Raw genomic sequence first — 13,515 nt, 5'->3', positions numbered from 1 at the left:
TTTATCACTATTAGTCTTAACACAAATGCAGCGGTGTCAGCTATGTGGTGATGCTTGTAGTAGATGTTGCTTGGGCGTCGAGTGAAGTCGACATTATTTCTGCGAACTTTTCCTTGCCAAGTGTAAAATCGGTTTGATAAGTTGTTATTGTTTTGAAGAATCAATTCCAAGCGGTCTGGCTTTAGACGTGTGCACACTCAGTTAGTAAACTCGAAGAAACTAATGTGTGTAGCTTTTATGTAGACAAGGTAGGCGGCTGAAAAAATATGTATGGGCAATATAAATGTTCGTGCTGTTTGTGTATAACCACAATACATTTTGAAAAATGATTGATGCAGTGCAGTTCTATGAGATGCTGATCAGATTTGAGTGAATGTGGAGCCGAGATGTTTTTTTAGCGTTGGCGGAAGTTTGCCGTATTTTTAGTGATTGCTTTATATTATTATGCGTATTAGTACATCGGCTGAATAACGAATGCCTTGTCAGGTCTTCCGTGCTTAAATAAACATTTATCTCGAAATTTATTTTAAAATACTGGACGCATTTTCCACAGGCTCTTTGTACTAAGGTATAAACGGTAGACACTATTGCTCTTAAGCTTCAGACGTCTTTGGGTAAAGCTGTTACTGCTAGTAACCCTCTTTGGTTTTGGGTCACGTCTCAGTTGTTGTAAGATACAGTTTGTTCTGCCTGTGTGATGGCATTGGTCGAAAGTAAGTCGTTTTTCAACACTCATGGAGGCCATGTTAGGTAACTATCCAAGTGTTTAAGGTAATATTATTAATGCTCTCAACTTGCACCTAATTCATATAATTAAGAGTAGAAATGCGTTGTTAGGCAAGATAGCAGCCATTAGAATGGAAATCCTGTGGCATAGTTGTGACTTCTCAAGAAGTTGTTCATAAGTTATAAATCTCAATTGACTTATCTCGATGATTTCGACGTAGGGGATAGAGCCGCCAATGCACCTCATGCGGTGCAATGTAAGCATTACTTAAGGTTCTTAGCAGCGTCCCTTCGGCCCCTAGATGCAAGTACTTTCGTTCCTTTCACTATACTTCCTTTCCTATTATATTTCTTCCATCTTACTTCCCACCATTTCCTAGCAGTTGATAATGCAACTGCGAGGCTTTCCTCCAGTTACACCTTTCAAACCTTTTCACTGTCAGTTTCCGTTTCAGCGCTGAATGGTGGCCTTTGTTGCCCCAGTGCTTATTATGCCTAAAACCTATAAATTTTAACCATCGGGCAAAGGGCTGCGTTGCCTATCATACTGGAGTTATGGGAATACTACGGAAAGATCCAGGCATGTTAAGGTTTCTCCACCAGCAAAGCCCAGATGGGGTGGGATGGCCAGACGCCACAGGCAAGTGATTCCTCTGACGAAGTGTGGGAGCGGCAGGGGCGAGGGATTAGGAACTTCATCCCAAAAGTCAATTCTGAGAACTTTGGGCCTCCAGATTTGATAGAAATGGAGGCTGAATGTGAGCTCAGCCCTCTTCCTCTAGCTGAACTTGCTGAACTTTAAGCGGACAACATGACTACGAATGACAATGAGTCTCCAGAGGCTGACACTGTGAGCGAGTCAAAACTAAGTCTCAGTAAAGGCTGCAGTTGTATCTACAGTTTGTCTCCTCGTCTTTCCTCTCGTGGCAGAGCTCGGGCTCTGTCCTTCTCCTTGGCTTCTTGGCTATCTTTGGCCTCTCTTTCTGGGCTGCTTTCTCTCTTCTTGCTCACTCGATCTTGAGTCTTGCCGTTCTCTGGCTCCTGCTTTCTTCTCTCTCGTCCTCCCTTATGCCTTGCTTACTTAAGAGCTTGTTTTGTGGGAAATTGGTGGTCGTCTTCTACGCAGAGAACATCCTGAGCAACACCTGAAAGAACAAACAGCCTTCTAGACTCGAGCTGGATTTCAGATCTCGGCTTTTTGCGGTCTGTGATTTCTAGTAGTTAAGGAAATCAAGTTGTGTACGGAGTTGTTATTGCCATTATCATCATCACCTTTATTGTTATGGTAGATTCACATCACCCGTGCATCTGATGTCTAGGACAGTCCCTTACGACGCTCCTGATTGGCTGTTGATAAGCCAATCACAGGGCTGGAAACTCTGTCTCTCTCGAAAGTTCTCATAGGCAGGAGAGGTGGAACAAACATCCTACCTTTGTGAGTTCTCTCGAGAGGCTGAGAGTTTCCAGCCCTGTGATGGGCTTATCAACAGCCAATCAGGAGCGTCGTAAGGGACTGGCCTAGACATCAGAAGCATGGGTGGTGTGAATCTACTATAGTACTAATCTTCAATGATTCGTATTTACGTACTGATACAGAACAAGCCAAACAAAATTGAACCCACCATGTAAACTGCCTTAAAGTAGAGTGCTTGTTGTGGAAACAGTAGCTAACGCAGACGGGTCAAGCACAAGTTTGGTTAACTGGATATAAATAAGCAGAAGAAATATTTCAGAAAAAAAATTGGGTGTCACTTTGGTTAAACGACACATCGTTCGCTGTTGAGCTGTCAATGTGCCTTTCATTGTCTTCACAAATACGCACGTTTTCAAGGGTTGCCTAGATCTAGCTCTCTCTCACAAGGCCGGCGTTGAGATACTCTCCTCCTAAGCCTAATCCTTCGAGAACACTGGCTCGTGCATCAGGGACCCATGATGAGAATGTCTAAATATTTACGAGGATGTGTCGTACCTAAATGGGTGGCCTCGACTTCGCTAAATGGAGGGCTAATGGCCAAGGTAACTTACTGGCTGAACAGAAGACGCGTCTCCCACAATAATTGACTTGAATATGAATAAGATACTTAAAGTGTTGTTATTAACATACACACACACACATGTTAATCGAAGGGGAATTTTTTTAGTTGCTAATAATTCCGAGGTAGAGCGAACTGTATATTGAAGGATATATATGTGTGTGAGAGTGTGTGTGTGTATCTTGTTTTTATGTTTGCTTGCTTGCTTTCTTGCTCGCTCTCTTGTTCACTCATCCACTAGACGTATTAAAAAGTTTTTGCCAAATTCATTAAAATTTTGTGAAGGTTTGGGCTATGGCCCGTGGGAGAATTGACTATAGCGTTATATGCAATCGGGTCCGTAGTAAAAATATGGGTCCAGAATGAAGTGGCAGGCCTTGTTGTGTTGAAGAGAGCATACAAATGATCTTACTGGTTGAGCGTTAGGCCAATTTTAGGGCTCGCTCGCTCTCTCTCTCTCTCTCTCTCTCTCTCTCTCTCTCTCTCTCTCTCTCTCTCTCTCTCTCTCTCTCTCAGTGAAATATGAGTAATCTCCATCCTTGTGAACAACCTTATCCATTGCACTCTACTGTCCACGAATTCAATCCATGAGAAAGAAATGAAAAATGAATCTACTCAGAAAAACCTCTTCAACTGGAATAAAGAATTGAAAAAATATATACACAGAAAAGAAACTCCAAAGAAAATGTAAACCAGAAGAAACCCCTGATACATATTATTTCTGAAAAGAGAGGAAATCATTGAGTGAGATGATACAAAAAAGAAATAAACGGTAAAAAAAAAAAAAGCAAGGAAGCTATTTACAGAATTGCTTGTATTACTAGAACATTTCTATACAGACATACTGAGAGGCTAACGAAAAGTAGTTATTTATATATATATATTATATATATATATTATATATATATATATATATATATATATATACACATATGTGTGTGTGTGTAGAGAGAGAGAGAGAGAGAGTAAGGGGGGAGTTGGAGGGTAGAAGGCCTAGGATTGCTGTGATCTTCATAGGAAGTCCCGATAACCAAAAGTTTTCTCATATGGTTTCAATCCTCCATCCTGATTCGCTGCCCATATCCCCCCCCCCCCCTTGTGCTACATTCCTCGCCCTCCCTCCTCTTCTTCCAAACCCCCACTCCCCTCCACTCCATCTGTCTGCCTCCGTGTTTAGTTCTTCATTAGGTCTTTTTCTTGGTTATTTTCCGCCGTTAATATTTTTTTCGTTAGTTACTCGTCAGTTCATCCTCACCAACACCACACCATTACTAGCATCATTATCCCTTGTTTTCTCCCAAAATGCGATTGAGTGAGATGAAGGTCTGTGTAGGAAGGCCTCGTGGTTGCAGGCTCTGGTGAGGAGAGTTAAAGAGTAGATCTCTTACGTTATCGGAGGGACACCAGCGGCGCAGTGGAGATGATTATGTTAGTGAAATGGCGAGCGCATTGCACTTCAGCAAGTATAATCAGTGTTTATGGATTTCTTCAGTGGTTTTCTGTGGATTTCTGTAATATGGCTGTGATTTATCGTAACAGAACAGACATATTATTCAAGTGTTCAAAGGCGGAGAGAAAAATGAAAGCTCTTCTCTGAGGCTTCGAATTAAACTTCAGGACAACGATGATGAACCCTATTTAAGTATCAAGTGTGTTCTTTGGACACCCGCCACTCTCAGACGGCACTTCATTGATTCAAAAAGGGCTGAGAGACAAATACAGTACTGCACTTTGTCATTTAGCTATTGGATTAGGGCTGTCTGTAGCGACCGTGTATTCCCAGTCAATTTATAAAGACAACTAAAGGGAACGTTTTTGATACTAACAGTTATCACGGTAAGGCTTCTCTTCTACCATGCCTTTTTATATCACGTAACGGTGGATTTTAGAATAATTAAAAGTTGCTTGTTGAGGAAACTAAAGTCTGGAGTCAGTAAAGCAAGAATTTTTAAGGTTCTTGTATCCATAAGAAATAAAAGATTGAGATCTGAATGATCCAAAAGTTCAAGTTTACAGCAATTGGATGATGCCAGTGGAGTTAATGTTGAGAATAAAAATAATGCCATTAAACTCTGAAAAATGTTAATGCAAGAGGACTATCAGTAAAATTGCGTAGAGTAGTTATGATAATGGTAGCTAGGTAGAATGTCGATTAGGGTATGCAAGGTATGAGTCGATGCCAAAAAAATATGACCAAGCAACGCAGGCGAGAAATAATTATATGAAGTCTGTTTTATGTTTAACCAATTTCTTTAAATACTTTGAAATTTCGCCATTCAAATGGGGAATCGAGAACACCGGTCCATTCCACGGTCTACTCAGGCATAAGCCAGCCTGATCCAACAACAGTAAAATTGGTTTTTGAACTTTGCAGTCTTCCACCCACTCAGTTAACATTGAGAGAAAGCCAAAACTATTTCCAGTAAACTGGAAATAGTTTTGTACTTTGCGTTTTTACTTTGAGATTCTGCTTGGTATGAATACTTTAGGTCAATATCTTTTGCGATTTAAAGTTTGATGCTCACACATCTAGTTATTGTTCGAGTGCCTTAGTCTCTCGAATACGTAACTGTATGATACCTTTCTGAGTGCGAGGTTAGGAACTCTATTTCTTCACAAAATGAAATCCTCTATTTTTACTTTAGTATTTTCGTCATTATATGATCCACGGTATAGAGTTGCCTGGAGTAATTATTGGCGTGTGTGAGTTGTATGATTATTATTAGCTTAGAGTCAGTAGCAATATATAATTATATCTATTGTCAGAATTTTTAACCATGGTAATTTTAGACTCCGTTTTGCAATTTCAAGCCAATCAATCATAGGTAGTGAGGCAGGCGGCAGGCATATTCCCCCATTTTAACGAAGCAGTTGACGTTCTTTTCCCTGGAGTGCAGTGTGTCTTCCATGACTGGGCGATCATCAAACCTCAATTACCATTTTAATGAAGCTCAGAATTGGGAATTTCATGCATTAATTGTGATTCCGCTGTTGTGACGTGACGTCATGCCGTTGACAGCCGTTAATTGGCTGCATCAAAACAGCCAAGAAACTCGCCTTTGTTTCTCAGAAAGATGACTGTCAGGTGTCAGGAGTTTCTTTCCCTTTCTTTCCTCACTTCTTTTTCGTCGTTTATTTCCCTTTGCGTGCGTTCCTTCGCTCTGTGCCGGAACGAAGGAAAACGGAAGGAGCCTTTCAAGGGGTTGTGTTCGGCCGTTCTTCGGGAAGTCGGTTTCTTTTGTGTCTCGTTGGTTTCGTTCTCTCTCTCTCTCTCTCTCTCTCTCTTCTCTCTCTCTGTTTCCATCAGTTCTCGGTTTGGTGGGAGTGTCGTTAATGTTGTTATGGACGTGCCTTCAAATGAAACGAGACAGACCCCCGTGTGATATTGCTTAGACAGCTTTCGCCGAATAGGTTGGACAGCGAGAACAAATGAGCAGAGTGAAGAGGAAGGACAATAAGCCCCTGGATAAAGTGGTTAGGACCCTCGCATCACCAGCGAGAGGACACGGGTTCGATTCCTGGGGAAGATGGTATGATTTAAGCAAGGTTGCCTATGAGAGTCAATAGCACAACGGTTGACCTGACCTGTGCCCGGAATTCCATGTTTGGCTATATATTTTTTATTATTAATATATTAATATGTATATATTCAATAGTATATATCCTATATATATATATTTATATCGTATACCATACTCTTACATACACATTACAATACATACATACATAATTGTGTGTGGCTAAGCGCGAACGAGAGAAATGTTGTGTTAGTGTATGTTGTGATTTTTGGTTCCTCGATTAAAATGTTCATATTTCTCACACATATTTTTTTTCTCTTCTCAGGTAATGCACATGTTTCCTTCTGCGCAAGTTGTAAGTATGTAAAGTACCCTGTTATCATTTTGTAATAACCACTTCTTACTTTTCTAAATAAGAGAGGTTTGCGTGTATATATATATATATATAATATATATATATATATATATATATATATATATATATATAAATATATATATATATGATTAAATTAATGCTCTCTCTCTCTCTCTCTTTCTTCCCTCTCTCTCTCTCTCTATACTTAAGACACGTACTTAAATGTGCACAATGCAGCATTGACAATATATATATATATATATATATATATTATATATATATATATATATATATATATATATAGATGCTTCTTTAACTGAATACAGACGAGCCCGTTTTTCTCATGTGATGCGGCCATGAATCGTATATGTAGGCTATGTGCGTGTGTGGTGGCCAAGGGTGGTGGTGGTACTGCAAGGCATTCTGACCTTTAAGACAAAATTCCATAAAGATGACACTCTTCCTCGGGCGCCTCCGCGCTATTGAACGACGATTGAGACATTCTTTGGAGACCTTCGCCTTTTATATTCTCTCTCTCTCTCTCTCTCTCTCTCTCTCTCTCTCTCTCTCTCTTTACATCTGTCTATCAATCTATCTAGCTATCTTTTTATGGTGTGGTACTGTGTCAAACGTTACGTTTGGTGTTCAATAAGATGCTCCATGGAAAGCGCAAAAGCGTTTTGAGCGAGAGTGCATCAGTGTGAGTGACTCTCCATTCATCGTTCACTATCCGCCTCTCATTTGGTGGAACGCCAAGGAAACGATTCTGTCCGCTGTCCCATTTTAGGTTCGCCATTCACGTGACAGAATCCGCTATTCCATTAGGTTCGCCATTCACATGTTGAAAAAGAACATATATAATTTCTAACCTCGAAAAACTTTGAAGAACCGTACTGGGTTTCGGCTCTCTCTCTCTCTCTCTCTCTCTCTCTCTCTCTAACATGTTTTATTTTTTGCCGTTAGATATGCTCAGTAATTCTGCTGTGGGTGTTTTTTTTTTCTGACACTGAGAGCGTCTTTTGTTTGGGTTGGAAAGAAGGAAGGAAGGAAGGAAGGAATCAGTAGGGGCTAGATAGCGGCGCATAGCGGCGTGTTGAAATGAATCCCTGGAAGAAGAGAGGAACGGACGAGTTGCCAAGAGAAAAGGGAGAAGAAGGGACGAAGGAAGAAGAGAGAATGAGGAGGAGGAGGAGAAGGAGACCGTGAGGAGGACGGAAAGGAGAAATATCCTTTTTTTTTTTTATTGTTGTTTTATTTTCATTCATTTTCATTCGTGATGCGGAGGGTATCATCCCTCGCCCTGACGTTGAAGCAACAGCCTCCTTCCTTCTTTTGAAAGAGGTTGCGACATGACGAGAGTCCTCTCAGCCTCGCCTTTGCTTCAGAGGAAAAGAGGAGGAGAGGAGGGAAAATCTCACCGAGGGAGGAGGAGGAATACCGGGTACGTCAGGGTCCGCGCTGCCGAGACTTGTCTAGTATATACTACACCCGTTGAAAAAACGAAAAAAAAAAAAAATGAGACTGTTATTAGACATCATGAGACCTTTTAAGACGTCTGATTCTGTCATTTCTTAAATTTCTCACTAGCTTTCATGGATTGCTCATATATCTATCTATCTATCTATCTCTCTCTCTCTCTCTCTCTCTCTCTCTCTCTCTCTCTCTCTCTATATATATAATATATATATATATATATATATATATATAGTAGTATATTTCACCTATGGAGCTGTGTGATAATCGAATCACATGTTAGATTATATGTTTGTTTGTGAATATATATAGTTAAATATATATACACACGTATTTATACATTTTATACACTTTACAACCATATATATTTATATATATACATAGACGTGTATGCATAAATTTACAGCGCGGTTTTTTGTGAAACTTGAAATTAGTGTGTGGGGGAAAGATTGAGGTTATAAATAATACTATAGTAGATTCGCATCAGCCGTGCATCTGATGTCTAGGCCAGTCCCTTACGACGCTCCAGATTGGCTGTTGATAAGCCAATCACAGGGATGGAAACTTAGTCTCTCTCGAGATTTCACATAGGTAGGTTGAAAGACATATCCCTCAGGAGAGGTGGAACATACATCCTGCCTATGTGAACTCTCGAGAGAGACTGAGAGTTTCCAGCCCTGTGATTGGCTTATCAGAAGCCAATCGGGAGTGTCGTAAGGGACTGGCCTAGGCATCAGAAGTACGGGTGATATGAATCTACTATATAGTATTGCAGCTGGATCTCATGCCAGACCCGCCAGGCTTCCGTGAAACATCAACATCATTTGCTGAAGATTTTGCAAAGTAAGGCAGGAGAGACCTTTTGATCTCGCCTACCTCATTATTATCAGAGGTTAGCCTGAGATTCCATCATTTTTATAAAATAAGAAACTGGGCAATCCCTGGAAGGGCATAGTTCCTTACTGGACAAGTCTATTGCCTACTGGCGTACCAATCTGGTAGCCAGTGTTTGCTCCCAGCTACCGTCAGCTCGGAATCAGAGGAATGTATTTCTGGTGATTAGAAATTTATTTCTCGATACAATGTGGTTCGAATCCCACAATAAGCTGTAGGTCCCGTTGCTAGGTGACCAATTGGTTCCTAGCCACGTAAATAAACTATTCCTTCGGGCCAGCCCTAGGAGAGCTGGTTAAAGCTGGTTAAATTATTCAACTTTCAACTTGTAAGGGTGAGTGTGTGTGTGTGTGTGTGTGTGTTATCAGATTCTCATGCATGTAGATACTTTTTCCCTTGTATCTGAAAACTGAGAAGGGATGCTAGTGTTAAGCCTGATGTTTATGTTGAATGATGAAATGTGAGCTGTTGGTACTTGAGGTCTGATATGGCCGCGTTGAGGTAATGAAATCCGAATGGTGGGAGATTGTGTAGCAGATAATATCACCTCGTGGAGATGAAGCTGAAGATTCTGTGACTCAGACATAGGATGGGTATAATCAGCAGAGGTCAGTCAGTAAAGGGCGTTTGCGTTGTGTTCCACTAGTCGAGTGTTTGTCGGTTTAATTATGTTTATACGCGTTTTTTTAATTTGACTCAGAATTTAACTGTGTGCTGTATGTATGATTCTGTGGAAGAATTTTATTTTAGTAACATCGTGATGACAAATGGAGTACTCAAGCGTTTTTATTCAGTACTCAGTTTCAGGGTGTTCATAACAAAAGATTATGCGCCAGTTCATTTGATTATTTCATGGAAGATGTGTGAGTCATACCCATTTCGTCAGTTTTCATGCACTCTTGATTTGCATGAAACATTAACAACATTTTTATAAAGGAAGAAAGTGTTGATCACATTGCCATTTGTCACGTAATTTGTCTCTCGAGGAAGTTTCATTTATTAATAAACCAGAAACAGCGACTAAAAAAAATAGAAACTTTCAGATAGTTAATTAGTAAAAAACAATAAGAAGTTTTGTACAGCGTTTAATGCTCTGTGAAACTCTCAGCCACGTGTCCACGACCGGCCAGCGCTTAGTTGCCCCCCAAATGCGGTCAAGTGTAATGGGTCGGCGGCTGGCTCCGCTAGCGGTGCCAGACGCACGATCCATGGCTTACCTTAACCTTAAATAAAATAAGTACTGAGGCTAGAGGGCTGCGATTTGGTGTTTGATGAATGGAGGGTGGATGATCAACATACCAATTTGCAGCCCTCTAGCTTCTGTAGTTTTTAAGATCTGAGGGCGGACAGAAAAAGAAAAGTAAAAATGGACACCCAAAGACATTTGGTTCACGTGATGCTTGAAGTTAGAGACTGTGATTTCTTTTGTGTGTGTTACCATCACATACTGATGGTGCTTAAACTTCATTCAGTAGTTTTTTTTTTCTTCTTCTTCTTCTTCTTAAGTGAAGGCTGAGGGTATGGGCACTCTGATTAGGACGAAAACATTTCCCCCCCCCACTGGAAAGGTCGATGAGTTTTTATGAAAATATGATAGTGAAAATTGACGTATGGAATGTGTAAATTATTCAGCTTTAAATTTCCATTAACAGTATTAACTGCACACTCAAACATGAAAACCTGGGTGCCTATAGCATCGATAATTGATAGTAGGCGTACATTTTGGAGCGTCATTTTTTCATGACGTGGCAAGGATGGAAACTGAATAATGATGACACGCTTGATTGAAAGTGGCTGGGAAGTAAAATCAAAAGACTGGCGAGGGCTTCTGCATTTATTGTTTTGATGGTCATCGAGGCTTTTATTCATGCTATTTCTTGCGACTTTTCAAAGCGCAAGTGATTGACTGGCGGCTGGTGGGGAGGGCCGTGTTGCATTAATGAAAAGAGAACCGTCTCGCGGTATTTCTAAACATCCGTTCGCTTGGACCCTGACGATGACGACGAAACCCTTCCGTCTTCCTCCTCCACTTTGCTGAATCAGAGAATAAAGGATTGTTTAGAGAGAGAGAGAGAGAGAGAGAGAGAGTTGCATTGTCCCGAAGAGAATGAAGATGAAAGATTACCCAATCACGTGCCTTTATTCACTCCATACGTGTCCCCCTTGTGAGGAGTTCCTAAAAGAGCACGTGGTATGTGGAAATGCTTTTTAGGAGGAGAGAGAGAACGGAGTTGGGCAATAACGTTTCCGAGCCTTTTTTGGGGCAAGGGGAGAACGCCTGTGAGGGCACCAAGGGCATTAGCGTATAGGGTGTGGGACAGTAGTAGTGTAGTGATGGTTTTATTCTTATTTTATCATAGTAGTAGGTGCAGTATTAATAGAGGGAATTACATTACAATGAGTCATAGCAGCAGTGAAAGTAATAGCAAATGCTTGCAGTTGCAAGTAATAGTAATAGCGACGTTGTATAGTTGGTCTTCTTTTTGTTTTATAGTCGCCGTCAGAGCACCCTTATCGAAGAAGCCTCGCTGGCCTTCTGCCGCTGTCATTGTGATGGTACGCCCCTTCCCCAACCCCGCTCCTTATGAGCAGCTGAAAGTGTTTGATGGAGATCATGTACCTTGTAGTAAAACCCTTTTTACCTTCGTTCTATAGTAATACCCTTTTAGCAAAGAAGGGAATTTTGTAGTGCTTCTCAGTGTCTTGAGGTTGGAACGTCGAGTGAAGCGTCGAGTGGAGGAGAATGTGTACTGTAATGCATCATAAGGAAGTCAAAAGTTCTAACGTAAAACCAACGAGTATCCCAAAATATTTTATTGAAAATATTTCGTTATTTATCTGTGTCAACACGCAAAATCTCTGCGTCATGAACTGTACTGCTAGATTTTTTATCGTCCAGGGCTGGTCAGGCTCTAACTACTAGCCCTCGTATAATATGGTCTCGTTTTGGGTCGGTACTTTACGTCTCCAAGGTCGAGACTTGTCGCCTCTGCCATCTTATATTATCGACAGGTTCACCGTAAGGGTGCACAAGTAAAATTAACAAATGCCACAGGAATGATATCATTTGTGATAAACTAATGTTGAAAAGAAATGTCCGCAAAGTTTGCTTGCCTCGTAGGTTACCTATGTTATTGGTTTATTTTTTCTGATGAAAAGAAATGTGTGTGGAATTCTGGCACTAATTGATTTTCGAAGAGATTTGCTCGTGTTTATGTTTCTGTAAAACTGGTGGTCACGGGTTCCGCAGCAAAAGGAACATATGTTGGTCCAGTGTCTTTTTGTAGTCTCGTATTTGAAGAGTCGAGTCTATTGCCACTGTCATTTCTTCATTCTTTCCCTCCTCTTTTTTTTCTGTTCCATTAGGTAAGGATTGGCTACCCAGAGAACGTTCATGTCATTATTGATTTTTTTCTTCATTATTAAATTGGAGGTGGTTGGGCCAAAATGTGGCACACTCATTGCTCTAAACTCTCAAGTTTTACGATGTTATAAAGATATAAAGAGAAATAACTCGTGTTTTGGAATAGGCGATCTGATTTGTGGAGTGCTGTTGTCATGAGAGACCCGATTGTTGTTGTTACTCTGGGGGACTGTTTATATTGTTGCAGTTACGAATCTTGCTGGTGAAGATTTTCCGCTTAGTGGCGGAGTGTTGCTGCACTTTGGACCATTTGGGTCTGATTGGTGGAGTGTTGTTTTACGACGAACCTGATGTTGGAATTTTACTTCAAACGTGACTGATTGATCAGGAGTTGTTGCTCAGAGGGACTGGATTCTTGGAGAGGCGTTGCAATGAGAGACCTGATTCTTGCCGAATTCTTGCAATTAGGAGCCTCATTATTAGGAAATGGTTAAATATGCATGATTGGTGGTGGATTCTACTATTGATGTGTTTGATTGGTGGAGGATTTGCATTGAACGACCTGATTGGTGGGGTTTATTTTGCAAATTTGTTGAATGCTTGTTATCTTCCTTTCTACTGGAGTAGTTTGTTGAATTAAATGTTATAATAATGTAAACCCTTCAAATCAAAACGCTGTATTCTTTGAAAACCTTTAAATGTAGAGACCAGGAACGGGAACGAGCACAGAATTTTGTAAGAACCAGAGATTTATAGTCTGTATAGAATGTTCTCGGAGTACTATATAAAGTGAAGCCTTGTAGTTCAGTTTTCATCCCATGTAAGTACGAGATACAAGGTGATAAATCCTGTTTAGTTGAAAGCAAAACTTTTACACTGTAAAATCTTTTAGAGAAAGTTTTATCGTACATTCTGCAAAGAATACAAGATTTGGAGGTGTTTCAAGTTTGTGTAAATACAGAGATACAAAGAATGTGGTATAGTGGACTTAGCCTCAAACGCAGTCTAACTAGAGTGCGTGCGTTAGAGGGCGTGTTGTATTCTGCAAATAGACTAATCTGTCTTGCAAAATGGGGTACACAGTTAATAACAAAGGATATGGATACATTGTGTAAATTATTTACAGTAGAAATTAAAATGACTGTGGAGATA

The 13,515-nt window shown here is 40.5% G+C and overlaps 1 protein-coding gene across 5 annotated transcripts in view; it reads left to right on the top strand.

The window, feature by feature from the left end:
* The window catches only part of LOC135225234 (mucin-2-like), a 562,221-nt gene that overhangs the window by 497,146 nt on the left and 51,560 nt on the right, over positions 1-13,515 (top strand). The window lies entirely within an intron of this gene.

Source organism: Macrobrachium nipponense, chromosome 13 (assembly GCF_015104395.2).
Source record: "Macrobrachium nipponense isolate FS-2020 chromosome 13, ASM1510439v2, whole genome shotgun sequence".
NCBI lineage: Eukaryota > Metazoa > Arthropoda > Malacostraca > Decapoda > Palaemonidae > Macrobrachium > Macrobrachium nipponense.
The sequence above is the reverse complement of the archived record's forward strand: the minus strand, read 5'-3'. Positions and strand labels throughout refer to the sequence as shown.